The sequence below is a fragment of the Perca fluviatilis genome, chromosome 14 (genome assembly GCF_010015445.1).
Source record: "Perca fluviatilis chromosome 14, GENO_Pfluv_1.0, whole genome shotgun sequence".
Classification (NCBI taxonomy): domain Eukaryota; kingdom Metazoa; phylum Chordata; class Actinopteri; order Perciformes; family Percidae; genus Perca; species Perca fluviatilis.
In genome coordinates this window covers 19,592,624-19,618,259 of record NC_053125.1, presented here as the reverse complement: position 1 = coordinate 19,618,259, position 25,636 = coordinate 19,592,624, and the positions used below count along the sequence as shown (strand labels likewise).

Sequence of the window (25,636 nt, the reverse complement as noted above, 5' to 3'; positions counted from 1 at the left end):
ACAACACGTGCAAATAAGACAACACGTGCAAATAAGACAACACGTGCAAATAAACCACAGCACGCACTTATAAGACAACACGTGCAATAAACCACAGCATGCACTAACAAGACAACACGTGCAAATAAGACAACACGTGCAAATAAAACCACAGCACGCAACAATAAGACAACACGTGCAAATAAACCACAGCACGCAACAATAAGACAACACGTGCAAATAAGGCAACACGCACTAATAAGACAACACGCACTAATAAGACAACATGTGCAAATAAGACAACACGTGCAAATAAACCACAGCACGCAACAATAAGACAACACGTGCAAATAAGACAACACGCACTAATAAGACAACACGCACTAATAAGACAACACGTGCAAATAAGACAACACGTGCAAATAAGACAACACACACTAATAAGACAACACGCACTAATAAGACAACACGCGCAAATAAGACAACACGCGCAAATAAGACAACACGCACTAATAAGACAACACGCACTAATAAGACAACACGCTCTAATAAGACAACATGTGCAAATAAGACAACACGCACTAATAAGACAACACGCACTAATAAGACAACACGTGCAAATAAGACAACACGTGCAAATAAGACAACACGCACTAATAAGACAACATGCACTAATAAGACAACACGCACTAATAAGACAACATGTGCAAATAAGACAACATGTGCAAATAAGACAACACGCGCAAATAAGACAACACGCACTAATAAGACAAAACGCACTAATAAGACAACACCTGCAAATAAGACAACACCTGCAAATAAACCACAGCACACACTAATAAGACAACACATGCAAATAGCCCACACCACAACGGAAGTGTTTCCAGGGGACACTTTTAAGTGATGCACATGTGCCTCAACCATTGGCTTTCCGGTACATAGACAGACCAACAACAGGACAATTTTAACGATTTTCGCCTTTTTATTCATCACTAAATTCACTTCTGAATACGTTTTAGGCGAGAAATGAACTCTTTAGATTTCGAATATAGGCAGTCTTGCGAAAATCGTTGCCGAATTGACAATTTGTTTCAAAGTTTTCGGAATTGAGGAGCTCCATAAAGTGACGCGACAGCCAGCTAGCGCCTACCGGGGCGTCGCTCAGACAGTCCTGCTCAGAGACCCCGCTCTAAGCTGGAGGTCTCTCAGACCGCTCTCATAAATAAGAGGCTTTTATTTCCCCGTTGATGGATTATTTGTTATTTGTTTAAGTATCACAACACATGTCCATTTTAAGAGTAACCTGTGGTTAGCTGCATTTTCGGAGTTACACTCCACAAGCGCTTGCAGGCTTAACAACCTTGCTGGCCGGCCGTCACACAAACACACACACACACACACACACACACACACACACACACACACACTCGCCGATACATAAAAATAAAATACTGAGCACCCTACATGTGCCAGACTACCAGTAGGCTACATTCATTTAAAATTAAACATTGCAGTTGGTGCTGAGTGGAGTGTCTGTCATGGTGTGATTGGTTATGTTGGTGGAATTGATTCTTAATTTCCCACGAAGCTGATCGCGGTTACGTGCCAGTTTAACTACTCATCTCCAATCCTATCTGTATTTGTGAGAAGTGGCGCTGTCCTGAGTTGAAAGCCTACTTTACGGCTTTATTATCAAGTTAATAGGTGTGTGTGTGTTTTTTTTTGAAGGGAGTGCGCCCGTGAGCACCCACTTTGGAAAACATAAATCCGTGCCTATGCAGACACACACACACACACACACACACACAGACGGCCAGAGCGCAGCAGGCAGATGCGGGAGACTTGTTTAAATTATGACATAGGCTATATACATTAGATTTGGTATTTAGCTCATACTTTTTTGTTGGTGTATTTGTTTTCTGATTTATTAGAAGTTGAGTTTCAGTCTGTATGATAAATGAACAGTTGTACATAAAGTGGTAACATGCTATGACATGTTATGTAGACTAAAGGGGAGACACCAACCTTTATAATTTGAATTGCTAATTTCCATCTGTTGTCCCTAGGCATTTACAGTGCACTACAATAATATATAAATGATAATTCCACATAACACTAAGGGACACCTAGGACATGCCAGTGCATATGCCTACTTCTTTTTATAATTTAAACTGACTTAAACTAATACACTAATACTAGTAGGGATCGCGTTCCACTCTTTTGAATAAGTTAGGGGTGTTAGAGCTAAACCATAAACAATAAAATTAAAGCTAATAATAATTTAATTAATAATAAATCATTTAAACAATTCTCCTGAAGAGAAACGGGTATCTCTCCCCCCCCCTCCACCCCCCACCCCCACGCTATGGCTGTGTGTGTGTGTGTGTGTGTGTGTGTGTGTGTGTAGGCGCCGATTTATGTTTTCCCCCGTGGGTGCTCACGTGCGCATGCCCTTCAAAAAAAAAGGTTTGCATTTCAGAATTTAAATAGGCTTTCAACTCAGGACAATGCCACTTCTCACAAATACAGATAGGATTGGAGATGAGAAGTTTAACTGACAACCGATCAGCTTCGTGGGAAATTAAGAATCAATGCCACTAACGCCCGCTACGCACCAACTGCAATGTTTAATTTTAAATGAATGTAGCCTACTGGCAGTCTGGCATAAGTAGGGTGCTCAGTAATTTATTATTATGTATCTTGTGTGTGTGTGTGTGTGTGTGTGTGTGTGTGTGTGTGTGTGTGTGTGTGTGTGTGTGTGTGTGTGTGTGTGTGTGTGTGTGTGTGACGGCCGGCCAGCAAGGTTGTTAAGCCTGCAAGCGCTTGTGGAGTTTAACTCCGAAAATGCAGCTAACCACAGGTTACTCTTAAAATGGACATGTGTTGTGATACTTAAACAAATAACAAATAATCCATCAACGGGGAAATAAAAGCCTCTTATTTATGAGAGCGGTCTGAGAGACCTCCAGCTTAGAGCGGGGTCTCTGAGCGGGACTGTTGGCGACGCCCCGTAGGCGCCTTGGCTGCTCGCGTCACTTTATGGAGCTCCTCAATTCGAAAACTTTGAAACAAATTGTCAATTTGGCAACGATTTTCGCAAGACTGCCTATATTCGAAATCTAAAGAGTTCATTTCTCGCCTAAAACGTATTCAGAAGTGAATTTAGTGATGAATAAAAAGGCGAAAATTGTTAAAATTGTCCTGTTGTTGGTCTGTCTATGTACCGGAAAGCCAATGGTTGAGGCACATGTGCATCACTTAAAAGTGTCCCCTGGAAACACTTCCGTTGTGGTGTGGGCTATTTGCATGTGTTGTCTTATTAGTGTGTGCTGTGGTTTATTTGCATGTGTTGTCTTATTTGCAGGTGTTGTCTTATTAGTGCGTGTTGTCTTATTTGCAGGTGTTGTCTTATTAGTGCGTGTTGTCTTGTTGTCTTATTAGTGCGTGTTGTCTTATTAGTGTGTGTTGTCTTATTAGTGCGTGTTGTCTTATTTGCAGGTGTTGTCTTATTAGTGCGTGTTGTCTTGTTGTCTTATTAGTGTGTGTTGTCTTATTAGTGTGTGTTGTCTTATTAGTGCGTGTTGTCTTGTTGTCTTATTAGTGCGTGTTGTCTTATTTGCAGGTGTTGTCTTATTAGTGCGTGTTGTCTTATTAGTGCGTGTTGTCTTGTTGTCTTATTAGTGTGTGTTGTCTTATTAGTGTGTGTTGTCTTATTTGCACGTGTTGTCTTATTAGTGTGTGTTGTCTTATTAGTGTGTGTTGTCTTATTAGTGTGTGTTGTCTTATTAGTGTGTGTTGTCTTATTAGTGTGTGTTGTCTTATTTGCACGTGTTGTCTTATTAGTGTATGTTGTCTTATTAGTGTGTGTTGTCTTATTAGTGCATGTTGTCTTATTTGCACGTGTTGTCTTATTAGTGCGTGTTGTCTTATTAGTGCGTGTTGTCTTATTAGTGCGTGTTGTCTTATTAGTGCATGTTGTCTTATTTGCACGTGTTGTCTTATTAGTGCGTGTTGTCTTATTAGTGCGTGTTGTCTTATTAGTGCGTGTTGTCTTATTAGTGCGTGTTGTCTTATTTGCACGTGTTGTCTTATTAGTGCGTGTTGTCTTATTAGTGCGTGTTGTCTTATTAGTGCGTGCTCTGGTTTATTTGCACGTGTTGTCTTATTTGCACGTGTTGTCTTATTTGTGTTACGGGGCGAGGGACGTTGAGGACCCAAAATGCAGAGAGAGCAGGCAGGCAGGCAGGAGGTTGTGGTACTCAGGAATTTAATAACAGAAGGCGGCAGTACAGGGACTGGAAACTCACAAAATAATAAACTGACACAGAAAACAGACATAAGGCACAGGGAAGAAACACAAAGGGCATGGACAAACGATCCGACAAGACACAAAGGGATTCACAGAGGTTAAATACATGAGGTAGGGAGCAAACAAGGAACAGGTGGTAACATCAGGTGAAACACATCAGGGCGGGGCAGGACAATCAACAAAGGCGGGAAAACTCAGGAAGTAAATTGGACAAGACAACCCAGACTATCACAATAAAACAGGAAACAGGAACACAGACAGAAAACATGACATAAACCAAAAGCAAGGCAAAACACCGAAACCATGACAGAACCCCCCCGTCAAGGGGCGGATCCCAGACGACCCTAAAAAACAAAATGGATGGGACGGACTGGGGCAAAAAAAAAACCAAACAAAAAAAACCACCCCCCCACCAAAACACCCCCCCCCCCCAACAAACACACCCCCCCAAAAAAAACACCCCCACCCCCCCCCACCAAGGACAGACACAGACAGGACAGACCCAGACACAGACACAGACACAGACGGGACAGACTCAGACACAGGCAGGACAGACTCAGACTCGGACAGACTCAGGCTTAGGGGCAGGGAAAGTAATGGGGACACAGATAGTGAAGGGGACAAAGACGGGCACGGTGACAGGGACAAGGATGGGCACGGTGACAGGGACAAGGATGGGCACGGTGACCAGGACAAGGATGGGCACGGTGACCGGGATGGAGACGGGCACGGTGACAGGGATGGAGACACGCACAGGAATGGAGACAGGGACGGCGACAGGGATGACGACAGGCACAGTGACAGGAATGGAGACAGGCACAGTGACAGGAATGGAGACAGGCACAGTGACAGGGATGGATTTGGGGGCGCCTGAGACTGGCATAGTCTTAGGGGCGGTCTCTGGGACGCCGAAGACCGGCAAAATCCCAGGGGTGGTCCCAGGGGCGCCAGGGACCGGCAAAGTCCCGGAGGTGGTCCCAGAGGCCGACAAAGTCCCAGAGGCGGTCCCAGAGGCGGACTCATGGGAGCCGGAGACCGGCAAAGTCACAGAGGTGCTGGGCATTGCTGGGACACTGGGCAGCTTGGGGACACAAGAGAGCTCGGGGACAGTAGAGAGGCTACCAGCTAGCTGGGAATCAGGGGGACTGTCAGCAAGCTGGGACTCAGGAGAGCTGCTGGCTAGCTGGGACTCGGGGAAGCTGCTAGCTAGATGGGACTCAAGGGGGTTACCAGCTAGCTGGGGCTCAGAGAGATCGCTAGCTAGCAGGGAATCAGGAAGGCTGCTAGCTAGCTGAGAGTCAGAGAGGCCACAAGCAGGCCGGGGGTCTGGGAAGGGACTGCACGTCAACTCAGAGTCTGGAGAGCTGCACGTCAGCTCGGGGTCAGGAGAGCTGCACGTCAGCTCGGGGTCAGGAGAGCTGCATGTCAGCTCAGAGTCAGGAGAGCTGTACTTCAGTTCAGAGTCTGGAGAGCTCCACGTCAGCTCAGAGTCTGGAGAGCTGCACGTCGGCCCGGGGTCGGGAGAGCCGCACGTCAGCGGCGAATCTGGGTGGCTGCACGTCAGCTCAGAGTCTGGAGAGCTGCACGTCGGCCCGGGGTCGGGAGAGACGCACGTCAGCGGCGAATCTGGGTGGCTGCACGTCAGCGGCGAATCTGGCACACAGATCGGCCCAGGCTCAGGCACCCAGGATAGGTCAGGCTCAGGTCCGCTGGGCAGCTTGGGCTCAGGTCCAATGAGAGGCTGATTAGGGACATTGCGCTGAGAACCGTGTCGTCCCTTCCTCCGTCCACGGCCTCCACGGGTCCCTGTGAAGACAGCCATGCGGGTTCCTTCATAGGACTGCTGGTGGTTGGGGGCGTACACTGACCGGGTAGCATCCGAGCAGTCCGATGAGAGTTCTGGGGGAGCCAGTAAGGTGGCAGGCTGGCTGACAAAGCATGCACCGACGGCCACGGTGTTGGCCGACTGGGGAGGAGGCAGGCTGGTGGTGGGTGAGTCACAGGAGGTGGTTTGTAGGAAGCAGTCCAGCTGGTGCTTGAAGCCCTCCAGCTGGGGAACCAAGTGACTCACCCAAGGTCTCTCTGATAGCCACTGCCGCTGAATGGCAAGCTTCTCCAGGAAAGGAGGACGCCCGGTCCCGCTCAGAGCAGAGCAAACACCGCAACAGTCCAGCCGAACTCCAACACCTTCTTAGTACACAGGAGTCTCTCCGCTGGGTCGTGGTCGGATTGTTATGTTACGGGGCGAGGGACGTTGAGGACCCAAAATGCAGAGAGAGCAGGCAGGCAGGCAGGAGGTTGTGGTACTCAGGAATTTAATAACAAAAGGCGGCAGTACAGGGACTGGAAACTCACAAAATAATAAACTGACACAGAAAACAGACATAAGGCACAGGGAAGAAACACAAGGGCATGGCCACAAAACGATCCGACAAGACACAAAGGGATTCACAGAGGTTAAATACATGAGGTAGGGAGCAAACAAGGAACAGGTGGTAACATCAGGTGAAACACATCAGGGCGGGGCAGGACAATCAACAAAGGCGGGAAAACTCAGGAAGTAAATTGGACAAGACAACCCAGACTATCACAATAAAACAGGAAACAGGAACACAGACAGAAAACATGACATAAACCAAAAGCAAGGCAAAACACCGAAACCATGACAATTTGCACGTGTTGTCTTATTAGTGCGTGCTGTGGTTTATTTGCACGTGTTGTCTTATTTGCACGTGTTGTCTTATTAGTGCGTGCTGTGGTTTATTTGCACGTGTTGTCTTATTGTTGCGTGCTGTGGCCTCTCAGGGCCACCGTAGAAATGTGTTGTATGCATCTTCATAGTTTAGCAAACATTTACATTTTTAAATCTATAATAGCTCATATATTAAATTATAATCTAACAAATCTATAACTCAGAATCTGCAAATACGTTAATTACATGTCTAATATCTTCTTAATACATTTCTCCTGTGTTGTTCTTTCACATACCGGTAACTAAGACTAGAAGTGTATAAAATAGGCCAATGTCAAATCATTCCAAGGGACGTACATGAGGGGGTGCCCGGTATATTCTCTCCCATAGCGGTCCTTGGCTGGAAAAAGATTCAGAACCTCTGAATAAGGAACTGAGGTTGTTGCTGTTGATTGCAACTAGACTATATACTGTATATATTGTGACACATGGTGGCAGTGCTGCCTAGAACCAAAGAACGGACATTTTAGTTCAGCCATCAAAGAACCTCACTGTTGTAAGGGTGGACATCTTGATCAGGGTATAATTACTAGGAAACTATTGTTAGTTTGTTAGCAGGTATCCTAACCTGCTCCATTAGTTTATAATTGCAAAAAAGCAATTGCCGATGTCCATCTCTGGCCTTTCTCACTGAAATTAAGATGCTTACTAGAAAGGACGCATTAGTCTACTTTTTTTTCCATCCATGGTTTATTTAGACTTTTACAGTTACAAAATCCATGCAATAAATTAATCTATAATTATAATACATATGTAATAGTATACATATATGATATTTAGATTTACAATACAGTCATATCAATAAAGAAAGACAATTATAAACCACACCCACATCCTTCCCTCCCACTCACCCCACCCACCCATCCACCCTCCCAGCTTAGGCTGTGCTAAACTAACTACAGGGGGACAACAAACAAACAAAACTGATTAAAAGAAAACAGCAACCAAAAAAAAAAATAGTTATGTTATGGTCAAGAACAAGTGTGTCAAGCATCAATATCACCAGGCTATAGGCTACATCATGGCAGTTACTGGATTATGAAGACTCTGGAGGCTGCAGGTCAAGGGAGTCAACATAAGAAAGACTGCCAGATTTGATCTAATTTTGACACAGCACCTCTCTTCAAGTATCTAATCTTTTCAAGTTTTAAGAACAATAGCACATCTCCTATCCATGAGGAATGTGCGGGAGGACGCTTAGCTTTCCAGTGAATTGAGATTAACCTCCTAGCTATGAGAAAAAGAAATGCAACAAAGTCTGATTTAGACCTGGATAATTTGACAGTGTCAGGGAGATTACAAGGCAAGATTACAATTACAAACAAGATTACAAACAAGATTACAATTACAAACAAGGCCGTAACAGGGCATGGCACACCAGTATGTGTATAAAGAGAGACATGTCCAAAACATATGAACCAGAGTGCCACGGTGCTGACGACATCTGTCACAAATTGGATCAGTGTTGGCATAAACGCGGGATAGTCTAGCCTTGGTCCAGTACACACAGTGTAGAACAGGGGTCATCAACTAAATTTTTTCAAGGGGCAGAATTTTTCTAAGCAGACACTCTGGGGGCCAGACTTTGAAATAAAATGAATTTATACCTAATACGCCTATTCTTGTTCGAAATGTTCACTTTCTTACTGAATTAATGCTATATATATATATATATATATATATATTTATTTATTTTCTTTTTTACATGTATTAGTGTGAGCAAACTCCTAAAAAAACATGGAAACTCCATAATGATAACTGTCTCTTTAACTAGAAGAAGATCTCAGACTAGGAGGCAGTTCACTGAGGAGTGATGGTTAAAGTCTGTGATTATGGAAACATTATTGTAGTGTGCAGCGTCCTGATTGGTGGAAAATGCTTGCAGAAAGAAATGGCTGTTATCATGTAAATATGTCACTGTCAAAGAGGCTGAAGGGAAATGTTGATGTGGAAAAGCCAAAAGCCCAGCTTTAATGATGAATGACTGATAAGCAGGCTATGCACTCGTCATGTAGGCCTATGCCTAAGTTGCAATGAAAGATGCTGTTGCAAAATAATACAACCAGCATCATCATCATCACCAATGAAGAACTCGAACATAACGATCGCGTCATTCACGTGCATATTAAGTAGCCACTTATAATATCTCCATAGAGTTACGGCTTCGCGCCGGAGTTTGGTTTGTTCTGCCAGCAGTGAGGTTTACAAGAATATGTCAACATTTCCAGATTCCCGGCAATCTAAGATAAACAGTTAGACTAAAACCGACAGCTTTTGTTTTAGCTTGTTTGTAAAAATTCGCTATTTGCAGAGTAGAGCTGTGTTAGAGTAAAACAGCCGGTGGACTGAGCAGACTGAGCAGATTGAAATATCGCTTACTACTGTTTATGCTGGTCTACACAGTGCATTGAAAAGTAGTGACTTTTACTCACGAAGGTTTAATTGTAGCCTATTTACAGAAAAGAGACCAGCGTGAGTTCATCTGCCCCAGCGGCCGTTGGTAACTCTGTATCGTTCCCAGTCAGGTGCTGCGTGTTTTAACCTTTAACGCACACACATCTCGGCTCAGCGGGGGTGTGTGTAACGTACTTATACCGCAATCTCGGCTCAGCTGTTGTGTGGAGCTCGGGCTCGCTGTAGCCTACAGAATCCCGGCATAAAAAGAGATGCAAATACAGGGGCTGGGGTTTTTGCTCTAAATGATAAATAACAGAACGCATGTTTTCCTCTTTACATTCTGTGAATTCATGATTATTCTGGCGGCCAGACTTAGGCCCCGTCCACACGCATCAAAAACGATCTTTTAACCCGTCTTCCCTGGATTCGTTTCAAGAATAGTTACCGTCAAAACGAATCCACTTGTAAATGACTCAATACACTACTTCATATGCCAGGCCTATAGGCGGCGTTTCTGCTACAGAAATTTACCAAAAAAAACGGAGAAGAAGAGCATAGTCACTTCTACTTCCCATCATAACGTGACTAGCTAGATTATCATTTTCTCTTAATACATCCGTGGACTATAATAACTTTCACCACTGCTCATTTTATAAAGGCTGCCACAAGAAAACGTGTCTTTGTTTACGTTGTATAATGTGCTGTTGGATTGCTTTTTATTTTGCATGATTGCAGCGCGCTAGCAGCGAGCTAACGTTAGCTCGCTAACATCGGCAGTCAAACAAACATCAATGATCCATGAATGATGTCTTTTTAATAATCTATACTTTTTTCTTGCAGTAGCCTTTCTACAATAAGCCGTGGTAAAAGTTACTATAATCCGTTCAAGGAGTTGATAAGCAGACAGATTAGCTAGCTAGTTGATAAGTTATCTACTTCCACTTTATAAACAGATAGCCATAGAGCACCGCACTTCGCTGCTGGAGCGGTCAGCTACTTTAGCGATGCTTAACGGCTACATAACGTTAGCAATATATCTTGTGTAGAATCCAGAGGGAAGGGTCAGGAGCAGAGACACAGTATTTAGATGAAGTGAGCTGGTGTAACCATGGAGATGGGACATGCTGCTTCACCGCAGTAGTGTAGCGTCAGCGTAGTAGGGGTGTAAAAGAGGGGTGTGGCGATGACATCATGGATACGGATCCGTATTTACCATCCATACCGGGCCAAACGGAGCGTGTTGGATTTTTTCACCCTGAGACCTGGTTTCAAAAAGGGCGTTTTCAGGCAGTGCGTTTGCAGGATTCGTTCGGACGGTCGGCCCAAACGATGCAAAACATGTCGCGTTTGCACAAAAAACGTTTCCGTGTGGATGGCCCCTAAAGCTTTGGCGGGCCGGATGTGGCCCGAGGGCCGCCAGTTGACGTTGACTGGTCTAAACTAAACTGTCTCCGCCCATGACGGTCAACTTCTGTCGGCTAAACTCAACTGCAACGAGCGACCGGCACCTCACTGTAATTTTGTAGTTTAGCACACAAATTATTGTGCATACGTTTTCGTATGATATCATAAGATCCAGTTCATAATGAATGCGTTGCACTCTGATATGTACTCAATGCAACAGTGTTTGCAGCTGCTTGGAGGATTCCATCACACACGTAACACACACACAGATCAAATGTTTTGGCTTATCTAAGCATGGCTGCATATTTGCCAGACTGCCCGACAACATACCCATTTTACTCATCACTGGTCTGAACAGCACTTATTATCAAAATATTTGATTTGCATAGCTTGGTTCCCATAAGTAAAAAGTAAAATGGCCCAACAATGGCAAATGTCTATCACTGTGATCATGAGTGGCAAAACATGACTTGACATGATACGTGTGTGTGACATTATTATCAGACTCCCACAGTATAACTCCTTCAACATCAGCAGACTCTTAAAGCTTGTTGATGAAAAATACTTCTCGGTTTAGCACAGAAATATAGAAGCAAACTGTATTGTCGGTGTTGAAGAAATGATAATCGATGCAGTAGCACAGTAAAACCGTTCACTTTCTTACTGAATTAATGCTATATATATATATATATATATATATATATATATATATATATATATATATATATTTATTTATTTATTTATTTTCTTTTTTACATGTATTAGTGTGAGCAAACTCCTAAAAAAACATGGAAACTCCATAATGATAACTGTCTCTTTAACTAGAAGAAGATCTCAGACTAGGAGGCAGTTCACTGAGGAGTGATGGTTAAAGTCTGTGATTATGGAAACATTATTGTAGTGTGCAGCGTCCTAATTGGTGGAAAATGCTTGCAGAAAGAAATGGCTGTTATCATGTAAATATGTCACTGTCAAAGAGGCTGAAGGGAAAAGTTGATGTGGAAAAGCCAAAAGCCCAGCTTTAATGATGAATGACTGATAAGCAGGCTATGCACTCGTCATGTATGCCTAAGTTGCAATGAAAGATGCTGTTGCAAAATAATACAACCAGCATCATCATCATCACGAATGAAGAACTCGAACATAACGATCGCGTCATTCACGTGCATATTAAGTAGCCACTTATAATATCTCCATAGAGTTACCGCTCCAGCGGAGTTTGGTTTGTTCTGCCAGCAGTGAGGTTTACAAGAATATGTCAACATTTCCAGATTCCCGGCAATCTAAGATAAACAGTTAGACTAAAAACCGACAGCTTTTGTTTTAGCTTGTTTGTAAAAATTCGCTATTTGCAGAGTAGAGCTGTGTTAGAGTAAAACAGCGCGGTGGACTGAGCAGACTGAGCAGATTGAAATATCGCTTTCTACATGTTTATGCTGGTCTACACAGTGCATTGAAAAGTAGTGACTTTTTACTCACGAAGGTTTAATTGTAGCCTATTTACAGAAAAGAGACCAGCGTGAGTTCATCTGCCCCAGCGGCCGTTGGTAACTCTGTATCGTTCCCAGTCAGGTGCTGCGTGTTTTAACCTTTAACGCACACACATCTCGGCTCAGCGGCGGTGTGTGTGTTTTAACGCACACACATCTCGGCTCAGCTGTGTGTGTGGAGCTCGGGCATCGCTGTAGCCTACAGAATCCCGGCATGTAAAAAGAGATGCAAATACAGGGGGCTGGGTTTTTGCTCTAAATGATAAATAACAGAACGCATGTTTTCCTCTTTACATTCTGTGAATTCATGATTATTCTGCGGGCCAGACTTAGGCCCCGTCCACACGTACCAAAACGATCTTTTTTTACCCGTCTTCCCTGGATTCGTTTCAAGAATAGTTGCGTCCAAACGAATCCACTTGTAAATGACTCAATACGCTACTTCATATGCCAGGCCTATAGGCGGCGCTGTTTCTGCTACAGAAATTTACCAAAAAAAACGGAGAAGAAGAGCATAGTCACTTCTACTTCCCATCATAACGTGACTAGCTAGATTATCATTTTCTCTTAATACATCCGTGGACTATAATAACTTTCACCACTGCTCATTTTATAAAGGCTGCCACAAGAAAAAGTGTCTTTGTTTACGTTGTATAATGTGCTGTTGGATTGCTTTTTATTTTGCATGATTGCAGCGCGCTAGCAGCGAGCTAACGTTAGCGCGCTAACGTTCGCTAGCTCTAACATCGGCAGTCAAACAAACATCAATGATCCATGAATGATGTCTTTTTAATAATCTATACTTTTTTCTTGCAGTAGCCTTTCTACAATAAGCCGTGGTAAAAGTTACTATAATCCGTTCAAGGAGTTGATAAGCAGACAGATTAGCTAGCTAGTTGATAAGTTATCTACTTCCACTTTATAAACAGATAGCCATAGCAGCTACGTTACTTCGCTGCTGGAGCGGTCAGCTACTTTAGCGATGTTTAACGTTGGCTACATAACGTTAGCAATATATCTTGTGTAGAATCCAGAGGGAAGGGTCAGGGAGCAGAGACACAGTATTTAGATGAAGTGAGCTGGTGTAACCATGGAGATGGGACATGCTGCTTCACCGCAGTAGTGTGCGTCAGCGGCCGTAGTAGGGGGTGTAAAAGAGGGGTGTGGCGATGACATCATGGATACGGATCCGTATTTACCATCCATACGAAGCCAAACGAGAGCCGTTTTCGGATTTTTTCACCCTGAGACCTGGTTTCAAAAAAGTGCGTTTTCAGGCAGTGCGTTTGCAGGATTCGTCTGGACGGTCGGCCCAAACGATGCAAAACATGTGCGTTTGCACAAAAAAACGTTTCCGTGTGGATGGCCCCTAAAGCTTTGGCGGGCCGGATGTGGCCCGAGGGCCGCCAGTTGACGTTGACTGGTCTAAACTAAACTGTCTCCGCCCATGACGGTCAACTTCTGTCGGCTAAACTCAACTGCAACGAGCGACCGGCACCTCACTGTAATTTTGTAGTTTAGCACACAAATTATTGTGCATACGTTTTCGTATGATATCATAAGATCCAGTTCATAATGAATGCGTTGCACTCTGATATGTACTCAATGCAACAGTGTTTGCAGCTGCTTGGAGGATTCCATCACACACGTAACACACACACAGATCAAATGTTTTGGCTTATCTAAGCATGGCTGCATATTTGCCAGACTGCCCGACAACATACCCATTTTACTCATCACTGGTCTGAACAGCACTTATTATCAAAATATTTGATTTGCATAGCTTGGTTCCCATAAGTAAAAAGTAAAATGGCCCAACAATGGCAAATGTCTATCACTGTGATCATGACTGGCAAAACATGACTTGACATGATACGTGTGTGTGACATTATTATCAGACTCCCACAGTATAACTCCTTCAACATCAGCAGACTCGTAATGATCAGTTAAAAAATGAATTAAATCAATGCAGCACAACCAGAGTTAACAACATTTTGATTCTTGCCTAGGTTACCCAAAATGCAACTCATTCCTTGTCACCAAGGCAACAGCTGCCTATAAGTTGCATCATAGAAACAGAATGTAGTGATGTCACATCCTGTGCATGTGCCTTTCATGTCAACATTCTAAGTGACACATTCTACCTTTACCAGGATCAGAGTTATCTGTCAGAAGGTTGGTTGACAAGCGATCACTCACTGAGTACTGAGAATCTCATCACGGTTTTACTGTGCTACTGCATCGATTATCATTTCTTCAACACCGACAATACAGTTTGCTTCTATATTTCTGTGCTAAACCGAGAAGTATTTTTCATCAACAAGCTTTAAGAGAGCAGAACATAAGTTGCAACCAAAACATGGTCCTTCCTCTGGAGTCCTTGAAGAACGACACCATGGCCCTCCGCCAGGAACCGACAGTTATGGGTAGCAACCAGGATGAAATGAGGGTGAGCCTACAGGCCATCACCCAAAAGCTGAATACCCTGCGCCACCAAATTCACAAGCGCCAGAGACAGTTCAACGGCTGGGAAAATTTGGAGGAAATGTTCACCGCAGGGAAGACAGAGGAAACCGCTGCAAAGAAGAAATGTGACTACCTTCAAAAAGAACTGAGGGAGCTCATCGACAAGGTCAAAAATTACAGCATTATTGAGGCTTTGTGTAAAGAAACCAAAGCTTCAAATGTGGCGATGGACCTGCAGCGTCAAAATCTGCAACAAATGGTCAGTGAGCTCAAAAGACGGCACAACAACTTCGATAAAGTGAAAAAAGAAAATAAGGCCGTGGGTCAAGAGAACGATAAGCTGAAGAGTGAGATTCGCTACCTGCAGGATGAACTCCAAAATGAGACTAGTGTGGACATAATGTGTGCTGCATTAAAACGGCAGACAGAGGCGATGAGCCAGCAAAATGCCGCCCTGCAAAGCCAACTCCTGGAGCTCAAGGAGAGGCATCAGCAATCCTACAACGATGCAAAAGCCGAGAAAGAGGCGATTAGCCAGCAGAATGAGGCTTTGCGACATGAGATTCAGGAGATGCATGAAAAGATCGAGAATGATAACAATTTGGAGGAAGAGATCGAGGCCGTGAAGGCATTAAGTGAACACATGAGCTGTGAAAACGCTGCCTTGCTGCAGGAACTCCAGGCTCTCAAAAATAAATCGGACAAATTAAACATCTGGCGTGACATGTGCAAGGAAACATTGGACCGCATGGGCGTTTTGAAGAAAGACAATGACAATTTGAATCAGCAAATCCAAGTCGTAAATGACCAGCTCAGGATTAAAAGACATTTAAAGGACAATTACGTAGAACTGGAAGCTGCAGAGAAGGTTCTGCAGGCACAAAACCGAGCCCTGGGTAAAACCCATTCTGATGGTTTTAAGAAGCTTCTCAATGAACAAGACTGGAAGCACAAATACGACGTTCTGAAACAACAGACAGACGCCTTGACGCTCCAGAACAACAAAGCCACGGAGGAAATCCAAAATTTTAATGAAAACCTCAGCGTTTTGAATGCCTTTAAGGCGAGTTATAAATCTCTGAAGGCAGAGAAAAAAGTTCTCACGAACCAGAACAACACTCTGCAGAAAGAACTTCAGAAGCTGGAGAAAAAGTTCTCCAAAGAAGAAACTCTGGAGGAAAGAACCAACGAGTGGAAGTCAGAGAACGAAGCTGTGAGCCAAGAGAACAGCGCTCTGCAGCTTAAAGTTCAGGAGCTCGGTGACACACTCCGAGGTGAGAGCGTTTGGGCCAACACATACGACTCCCTGAAAGTGGAAAAGAACACCTTGAACCGGCTGAATAAAAACCTTCATAAAGAACTAGAGAAGGTTACTAAAAAGGCGGACAAAGAAAAAGCTCTGGAGGGGAAGTGTACGGCGATGAGGTTGAAGACAGAGAACAAACGCAGACAACAGGACTCCCTGACAGAACAAATCAGCTCCCAGATGTGATACTGTGGTGTCATATTTTAGTAGCAGGGAGTCCCCCACACCAAACACACTTTCTTAATTTGGCAAATATCCCTAAAGTGGCCTCCATTCCTAAAAAGTTTATCCATTCTTGCAGTGACTGCATAGGTTTACACCCAGTTTCCTACCTCAACAATTTTCTTAATTTGGCAAATATCCCATGCAGTGATTGCATGTCCAAGTCCATTGGTCAATTCAATTCCTGCAGTGACTGCATGGGTTAACACCCAGTTTACAATCTTCTTAATTTGGCTATTTATTATAATAAAAAAAAAGTGAAAATCAATATACAGTTGTTGTAAGTGTCATGTGTAAATATGAATTAAGTTTCTTAAGTTTTGATCTGTCTCTCCTTATGTACTGTCAGAGGTCGACTTTAACAGCTCAGAAACACACTTTACATTGTTTTATCATCTTCATACTTTGTGACTGTCTTCTGTTTGGGGTTTTTGAGTCCCCAGCTGTAAAATGTTAAATAAGTTAAATAAATACATAATAAGTTTAATTGCATTAACGGTATTAGGGTTTTACGACGGTCTGTTTTTAAGAAGGTCAGAAGAAAATAGACAACAACAACCAACAGCTGTTCTCTCAAAATGTTTTTGTTTCTCATACTCTGAGCGAGAAGTCTACTTTAGTAGCACTACCATTTCAATCAGGAGAGACTTGTTTGCAGATATGCAAAGGTTTACTGTACATAAGCATATAAAAATGTACAGTCTTTGGAGCTTAGACTCCATCGTTATAAAATCATTTTTAAAGGGGTAAGGAAGCCAAGATAATCCCCCGATGGAGTCTAGACACTGGAGGTGGCGGCGAAGGAGCCTGAAGACCAGACTGAAGGAGACAATAGAGTGTCCTGCAGGAGGAAGACCCAGGGCGCCTTTGGGTGACGATGACTGGAGGTGGCAAGGGAGGTGGAGGTGTGCACGCTTTGCCTGAAATGACAGCTGACAGCAGCAGGGAGAGAAACAGATTTAAAGCAGGGTTGTGACGCTGTGATTGGCCCTTGAAATTTGTGGCCGATTCGGTTTGGTTTAACACGAAGGTGAACGCCTCCAACAGCTGATTCGATTTAGGAAGAGAGCAGTGATTAAGCGTTAGGTCTTCCTGAAAGAATTTACGCCGAGCTACATATGCCGCTATATTCAAGGTTTTTCCAGAGGGGTTTGTTGATATGTCATCCAAAGCTTGATTAATATAACATTTTAGTCCTAAAAACAGGGCAAGAAAAGGATTTCTTTTCATGGCCTGTGTTAGTATTTTCTGATTCATGGAGTGTTAAAAGAGAGATCCAAAATGACCTAAAAACCTTTGACTAATGTGTCAACAACATGAAACAAGAATTGGAAACTTGGCTTCATCCAAAGTTCACATTGCTGTTCTAGAAATGGATGCAAATTAGCGCATATTTAATTAGATCATGCTTGTGCAATGTGCATATTAAAGACTACAATTTCAAAACACTTAATAAATAAATAAATAAAAAACTCGTATTAATGCAAGTAATCAACTGAGATAGTTTAATGGTGATATGCATTATTTTTACCCTATTCTTGTGTAGTGCCTTGCCTTATTGAGGCTCTAAAAAACATAACAATAATGTAACATTCATATAGACGAGAGTGGTATTAATCTTCTCAATTAATTCTCAACAAAAAGCAAATACAACATTTTTTCAAATTTTCCTTCAAGCCGTCTGTTATCAGAAATTGCATTTATTAGGAGTGAGTCCACACAAATTACAAAAAGAACAATTCATTGTTTACATCAAATGGTATCTAAGAAGCTTACATTGAATTACCCCATGCCTAGCACACAGTCTACATTTTTTAAACTCCCTAATAAAATACAGACCCTTAGCAGAAAAAATATATTACAAAATATAACAAATATTGTAAAATAGATGGAATATTTAAAACTTGATTATTTACCATTATACAAGCATCACATAAGTCTCTCAATTTGTAAATTTACATACAAAGTTGACATGTAGCTACATTTATGCTGGTGTTCACTGTAAAATGTCAGTATTTGTAATACAATCTTACAGCTGAGCACGTGAAATTCAGAATAAAAAAAAAGTTACCTTTAATGGATATTGGCAATATAAATATCTCAGTCCATTATAACTCCAAACTCCATTACTGTCATTAAAGACTCATATATAGTTCTACGCCATCTAATCTATTAAAATACTACATTATTGTAACATAAATATTCAAACTAAGTACAAATACAAAAGCAAATCTCGCAGTACTCAACAGGAAATATAACAGAATTGTAATTCTTTCATATGATCTGCTATCAAACTGCGCAACATACCATGTGTCTGATGTTTGGATGGCAGCAGTTGTTTAAATGCTCTCAACACTGTTTAAACATGAATCTTGTTTTGCATGTTGCTGATGATGCACTTCTCTTTATGGACCTGAAACCACATCATAATTAATACAACTGAAAAATGTTCTTGAAACACTGACCCTATAATATTCAGAATCAACAAAAAAATCTTCAGTTTTTAAAAATTATTTTTAAATGCATTTGAATTTGAGAATTATAGACCTACAGTTCTATTTCGTATAGGCTTCGCCCTCTAAGCCACGCTATGGGTTTATCCCTTCGCGCATGCGCAGTCGTGAAGATTTTCTTTCCCGCCCTTGCGTGCCGCACGGGCTTCAACTACGTCCGCAAATACTGTATAAAAACAGGGCGGACCCGTTGCTCTGCTCCCACTTTTTCTTCAAGCAAGAGCAGTTATGAAGAAGGTAATGAAGACTACCAGCTCCAGCGGCGTCCGCCGCTGCCCCACCTGCCGGACCGGCTACATCTTCTCGCCGGACCTCCACCCCCGCTGCGAGACCTGCCTCGGCGTCCCCCACGCCGGCAAGGCTCTCACCTCCGACGCCTCCTGCCCGTTCTGGCAGAGCCTGGCGTCGATCCTGCTTCCGAAGGCTACCTTCTTCGGCCACCGGAAGCCGACCCCCCCGTCCCCCCAGGACCAGGTTTGCGCCCAAGTCACTGACCAGTCTCACCAGTGTGCAGCCCAGGGCTTAGCGGCGCAAAACAACATAGCCTTGCTAGCCTCCGCCGTCTCCGCCATGGCCACCAACCCGGAGGCGCTCCTCGGAGCTAGCTACGGAGATCGGCAAGGCTATGACCGCCATCCTCACCCTCACCTCAGCGACCACTGTGGCGTTGTCGAGGATCCAGGCGTGGCAGACTGTGGCCCAGCGAAATATCTGGCTCCACATGTCCCAGCTACCCACGGAGGTCAGGCGCGAGCTACTGTACGGTCCCATAGCTCCCGATGGACTATTTGGACCTCGTTTACAGACAGCCACTTCCCACCTCCACCAGGCAGCCGAAGAAGCAGAGCGGCTACGGCAGCTGGGCTCCTGGAAGGCGGCGCCTCAACAACAGCGCCACCGCTCCACCAACCGCCATAAGAGGAAACGCCCCACAGCCTCTGCTGCGGCTGCGCCTCCCAGGCTTCGGCCTCCGCCATGCCCCAACCGCACCCCCCACCGCAGCGACAGCCGCCCCGACTGGCAGGCTTCACGGGGTCGAAGGACCAGAAAGCGTCCCACCTGGTCTAACCCGCCCCGGAGCCACCCACCAAGCGCGGCGACGGTGGGGCAATGACGGGGGGGGGGGAACCGTCTGTCCCTCCACGGTTGAAAACCGAAAACACAACGGCCTTTTTAAGGCGCCACACGTCTTTCTAAAGAGCAGTTTCCCTTCAACCTAGCAGCCCTTGTTCCCAATGAACATTACGCTGATAATATGACAGATGTTCCCACACAAAGCACAAACACACACCAGGTCACCGCTGCTCGCGGGGCTGCACCGCTCTCTCACTATGCAGACAGCGGGGCAAACGCCATGCCGCTTACACTTGCGCCGCTCAGTTCTCCTTCTCCCCCTGGCTATGCTAGCGGGATGATGACGGACGATGACCCGCCACCCTTTCGACAGGGCCCTACCATGGGCTGGGCGGCACGTTCTACCCATCGCCTCGCCTAGCGGCGGGACGGGCTCTGCGCTTCCTGCTAGCTATGTCTGTAAAAAACACACAGACATGCGCGACCCGCTCTCAGAGCACAGCGCGGCATGGATCAGACTGACACACATGGACTCGTGGATGTCAAAACTGATATCACGGGGCTACACACTCCAGTTCGGCCCTCCCCGCTTATGGGGCGTGTTGGAGACAACTGTGTCGTCCCAGGCGGAATCAGCACGCCATACGTCAGAATTACGGGAACTGCTCTCAAAAGGAGCAATTTCCCGAAGTTCCTCGGGGAGGAGAACGAGGGTTTTACTCCCGATACTTTCTCACTCCAAAAAGTCCGGCGGGTTTCGCCCCCATCCCCGACTTGTCCCAGTTCAACCGTTGCCCATGGTACGCCACTTCCACATGTTGACTACCAAACATATGTTGGAATGCGTGCGCCACCAAGAGTGGTTTACGTCCGTGGATCTGAAAGACGCTTACTTTCACATCCAAGTCATCCCCAGACACAGGAAATTCCTGCGCCTTCTTTTTCCAAAGGGGCTCGTTTTCAGTACAACCAACTGCCATTCGGTTACTCACTGGCCCCTCGCACTTTTTCCAAGTGCGTGGAGCCGGCACTTCAGCCGTTGGCAGAGCGCGTCGGGTCCTGTTTTATCTCCACGATTTGCTCATCCTGGCTCCTCTCCGAAACGGGCGGGCGCTTACACACCGTGTCAGTCCTGCAGCACCTGCAGACACTCGGTTTCACCATAAACTGGCAGAAAAGCGCATTGGTTCCCTCATAATCGATAGTTTATCTGGGCGTAGTGCTAAACTTCGATTGTGATGAGGGCCAGGCTGTCAACGCCGAGGCAAGAAACGCTGCTTTCTCTCCTGTCGACACCCAGCGCAAAAGGTGTCAGCGCCTGTCTATCATCGCCTTCTGGGCATGATGTCCGCGGGCTACATGGTAGTACCCGCTGGGCTTCCACATGAGGAAAATCCAGAGGTGGTTCTTCCGTCAGCGCTGCCGACCCCATAACGCCACAAGTGGCGAATGCTGATTATCCCTCCCTCTCTGCAGTCAGACCTGTCATATTGGGAAACCCCCAGACCCTGTCAGCTGGGGTCCTCCTGGGCAGAGTGACGTCATAACGTGACAGTGTACACAGATGCGTCCCTCACTGGCTGGGGAGGAATGTGCGAATCACAGGTGGTGGGATGGAATGGCCTCCTCCTCCCCTCCCCCACACATAAACTGCCTGGAGCTGTCCACGGTGCTGAAGGTCTTGAAGCACTTCGCCGAAGGTAGCAGGGAGACATGTGGTGGTGCAGACAGACAATGTCACAGCAGCGGTGTTCATAAATCGCCAGGGCGGCGTACATCGGCCCGGCTATTGGAAATAGCCAGGAGCCTCCTGCTGTGGTCTCACAGTCATCTGCTGTCCCTCAGGGCCGTCCACATCCCCGGGATACTAAACCGGGCGGCAGACCTAATGTCGAGGGGGGGACCCTCTCACAACGAGTGGAAATTGAATCCCACTATCGTTCGGAAGCTGTGGAGCAGGTTCGGGGAAGCGGAGGTGGACCTGTTCGCCTCACGAGAAAACACACAGTGCGCTCTGTGGTTTTCCTTGAGCTCACGGGACAACCCACCCCTGGGCGCGGACACTTTCTCCCACCATCCTTGGCCCAGAACCCTCCTTTTACGCTTTCTTTCCCGGGTCCCTCTGATCCCTCGCCTCCTGGAACGTACACCCCAGGAGGAAGGCCTGTCGGTCATCCTGGTGGCACCGGAGCGCACGAACGCATCCTGGTTCCCGACGCTGGTCCAGCTGCTGGCGGCTCCCCCCTGGCAATTGCCGTGGCAAGAGGACGCCCTGTCACAGCTGGACAGCGCGATAGCCCACCCCCCGGTGATAACCCAGCGACTGTGGGGCTGGCTGCTGAGCGGGAACGCTTGCAGAGGTTAGGCTTGCCACCTGCCGTGGTGCGCACCATTCAGAGCGCGAGAGCCCCCTCTACAACAGCGTGTTACGCGGCGCGCTGGTCCGCTTTCCAGCGCTGGTGCACAGAGAGGGAGTCAGACCCCATATGCGTGCCCCCCTGCCCGTCGTACTGACTTATCTCCAAACACTGGTAGATAACGACTTGGCCCCATCCACGGTCAAAGCCTACGCGGCGGCCATTTCATCTTGCCACGGGCTATGGAGAGAGAACGGTTTTTGCGCACCCCTAGTTAAACGATTTTTGAAAGGGGTCCGACGGCAGAAACCCCCCGTCGCGTTCTCTCACCCCCAATGGGATCTGGCCCTGGTATTCGAGCTCTGGGGAAGCCCCCTTCGAGCCCCTGGCACAAGCCCTCTCAGGTTGCTGTCTCTAAAACGGGCGCCCTCCTTGCACTGACATCAGCCGCGAAGTGAGCGACTTATGTGCGCTTGTCAGTATCGCCATCCTGTCTCTCAATCAGAGGGGACGGAGCGCAGCCACCCTACAGCCCAACCCTTCCTTCACACACAAAAATTTTAACAAATTCCTTTCGGTCGAGGGTTTTTCCCTCCAGGGTTTTTTCCCCCCGCCTCATAACAACGACGCGGAGGAGGCTTCCCACAGATTGTGCCCGGTTTGTTCACTACAGGGAACACTCCCAAGGGGCGGCCCTGTCGAAACAACGCCTGTCCCACTGGCTGTGCGAGGCTATCACCCAGGCCTATAACACAAAGGGGGCGGTGACCCCCAGGGCATTCGGGCACACTCTACACGGGCTCTGTCTGCATCGACAGCCCTGTTCAGAGGCATGTCAGTGGCTGAAATCTGTGCTGCGGCCTCTTGGGCATCTCCATGCCCTTTCATCCGCTTCTATTTGCGGGATGTGTCTGAGCCCTCCCTGACTCACTTGGTCCTCTTTCACAACGACGATTGAGGCCCCGTCGTATGTATAATTGTATATATTATGTACATATGTATATGTTTTGTCACTATTATACAATCACGACATGTGCCGCTTTATGTTTTCTTATGCCCCTCCCCCCCACTCTGGGTGTCTGGGAGGAACTCGCGTCCCATAATTATCAATCATGTATTTCCCTCATCAATCATGCACGCTGCATTCCTTCGGGCTGAGCTTTCAGCCAGCTAACAGGTCGCTATGGCGGCACATGAGAGATAAGTGACAGTAAGGGAAAATAGTCTATAGTCTATGTTCCACTTGTGGGATCTGTCACAGGTGGCATTGACTACATCAGCTTCGCCCTAACCCATAGCGTGGCTTAGAGGGCTAAGCCTATATGAAATTAGTAACGTTATAGTAACTCCAGATTCTATGAGTATAGGCGTAAACCCTCTAAGATTCGGGCCACCTGCTCCTATTGCATTAGCTGAAGAAAAAGCTGATGTTGGGAGCAGAGCAACGGGTCCGCCCTGTTTTTATACAGTATTTGGCGGACGTGAAGTTGAGCTCCGCGGCGCATGCAAGGGCGGAAAGAAAATCTTCACGACCGCGCATGCGCGGAAGGGATAAACCCATAGCGTGGCTTAGAGGGCTACGCCTATACTCATAGAATCTGGAGTTACAATAACGTAACTATCGTTATCTAGTGTCTTTAATAAAATGTGATTCAAATGCAGATGACCCAGTAGCTAAATAGCTAGTGGTAATATGTAGGGGTGTGACGAGACACTCGCTCACGAGACAAGACGAGACACGAGATTGGGGTCACGAGAGCGAGACGCGATTTTAACACTAATTTAAAGAAAACTTCAGTTAAGAAATATGACTGGGAAAAATAGTCTTTACTCAGAGAACCAAGGTTACAAGCTAGGGGTGTGGACGACGGTTACCCTAACCGAGACCAAACACATCACGAGATTGGGTTCATGAGAACGGACGAGATTTCGTCCGCGGTGAAAAGTTGTCTCGTGAGGCGATGTGATGTCAGCGTGATGGAGCGTGGAATTACTATTGAAAATCCCCCTGCCACTTTTAAATCATTTGTGTGGCAACATTTTGGTTTTCCTGCGGAAATAATAAACGGCGAAAGAGTGACAGACAAGACGAACACAATATGTAAACATTGTAAGAAAAAAATGCCGTATACCGCGGCTAACACGAGCACTATGCAAAAACACTTACATCACCACCACAGCTCTCTACTAACTACTGCACCCGCAACTCGCGGGTGCAGTAGTTAGTAGTACGGCATTTCTTTCTTACAATGTTTACATATTGTGTTCGTCTTGTCTGTCACTCTTTCACTCTTTTCACCTCGACGAGAGATCTCGTCACGCGAGATCTCGCGAGATCTTGTAAAACGAGATCTCGTCACACCCTTAGTAATATGTGTACCTGCAGTTGAATCTGGATTCACATTGCTGTAGTCAGTGCCCGCCGCTGTATCATCACGCATCATTCCTGTAAAAACAATATGATTTAAAACTAAATGAAGCTGTCTTTTACACTACACAACAAAATGTGTATAACAATGTATACTATGGCAATTGTATGGCTTTGATATCTGGCTTTCACATACTTTTGGCCATGTAATTTATGTACATTTGGGGATTGCTTGTTGAATTAACAACCATTGAATTTATTTTTGATGTTCCATTTTTCGTGTACTTACTCCTCTTTCCAAAATCTTTGAGCTGAATCTTAGATGTGCCATTTCCGTATTCATCTGCTTGTTCACCTGAAATTAGAATGTTTTTAATGGCTTGAATTTGAATCCTTCCATTAAAATCTCTGCTCTGCACGTTGATACTGCAGTTTAAACTGTACCACATCGAGTGTTCCCAGAGCTGACGATTGTTTCGTAGACACAAACATCACCTAAATAAAATCAAACATAAAATTTGTCACTTTAAGTCCATGGTACCGTATAACTTGTTTTAGTTTAAAAAGTGTCAAATCTGCAGCACAGGGAATATTATTATTCAAAATATAATAGCTGAATAAACAAAGTGAAAGTGTGAGCTGACCATGGAGAAGAGAGGAGTATAGTTGCTGTTGAGTTTCATCTTGGTTGACAGTTTGGACTGTAGTGGAGCTCTGATTGGTTCTCTGAGACTGGATGAGCCTGAAACATGAAGCAGTAATACATAAAACCAATAAAGTAAAAAAAAAATAATATGAATAATGATGAATAAATGGAGTTTCTAAAATGAGACTTGAGTTTTGTACCAACCTGTGACAACATGTATTCGTGTAAAAAAAATCAAGTCAGTAATTATTAAGTTACATTATACAACAGGTTTAAGTTTATTTTGCAAACTGAATCGCTGCTCCATGTCGTGCTATCAGAATTCCTCAATGATTTTAGCGATTTTTGAGTGT

The 25,636-nt window shown here is 45.3% G+C and overlaps 1 long non-coding RNA gene across 1 annotated transcript; it reads right to left on the bottom strand.

Moving 5' to 3' along the window:
* Positions 1-24,689: 24,689 nt before the first annotated feature.
* On the bottom strand, positions 24,690-25,382 carry LOC120572481. The gene is made up of 4 exons (XR_005641456.1): positions 25,282-25,382; positions 25,082-25,132; positions 24,927-24,992; positions 24,690-24,715 (listed from the first exon to the last, which is right to left on the bottom strand). It is a non-coding gene; the product is annotated as an uncharacterized LOC120572481 (long non-coding RNA).
* Between the last annotated feature and the right edge of the window lie 254 nt (positions 25,383-25,636).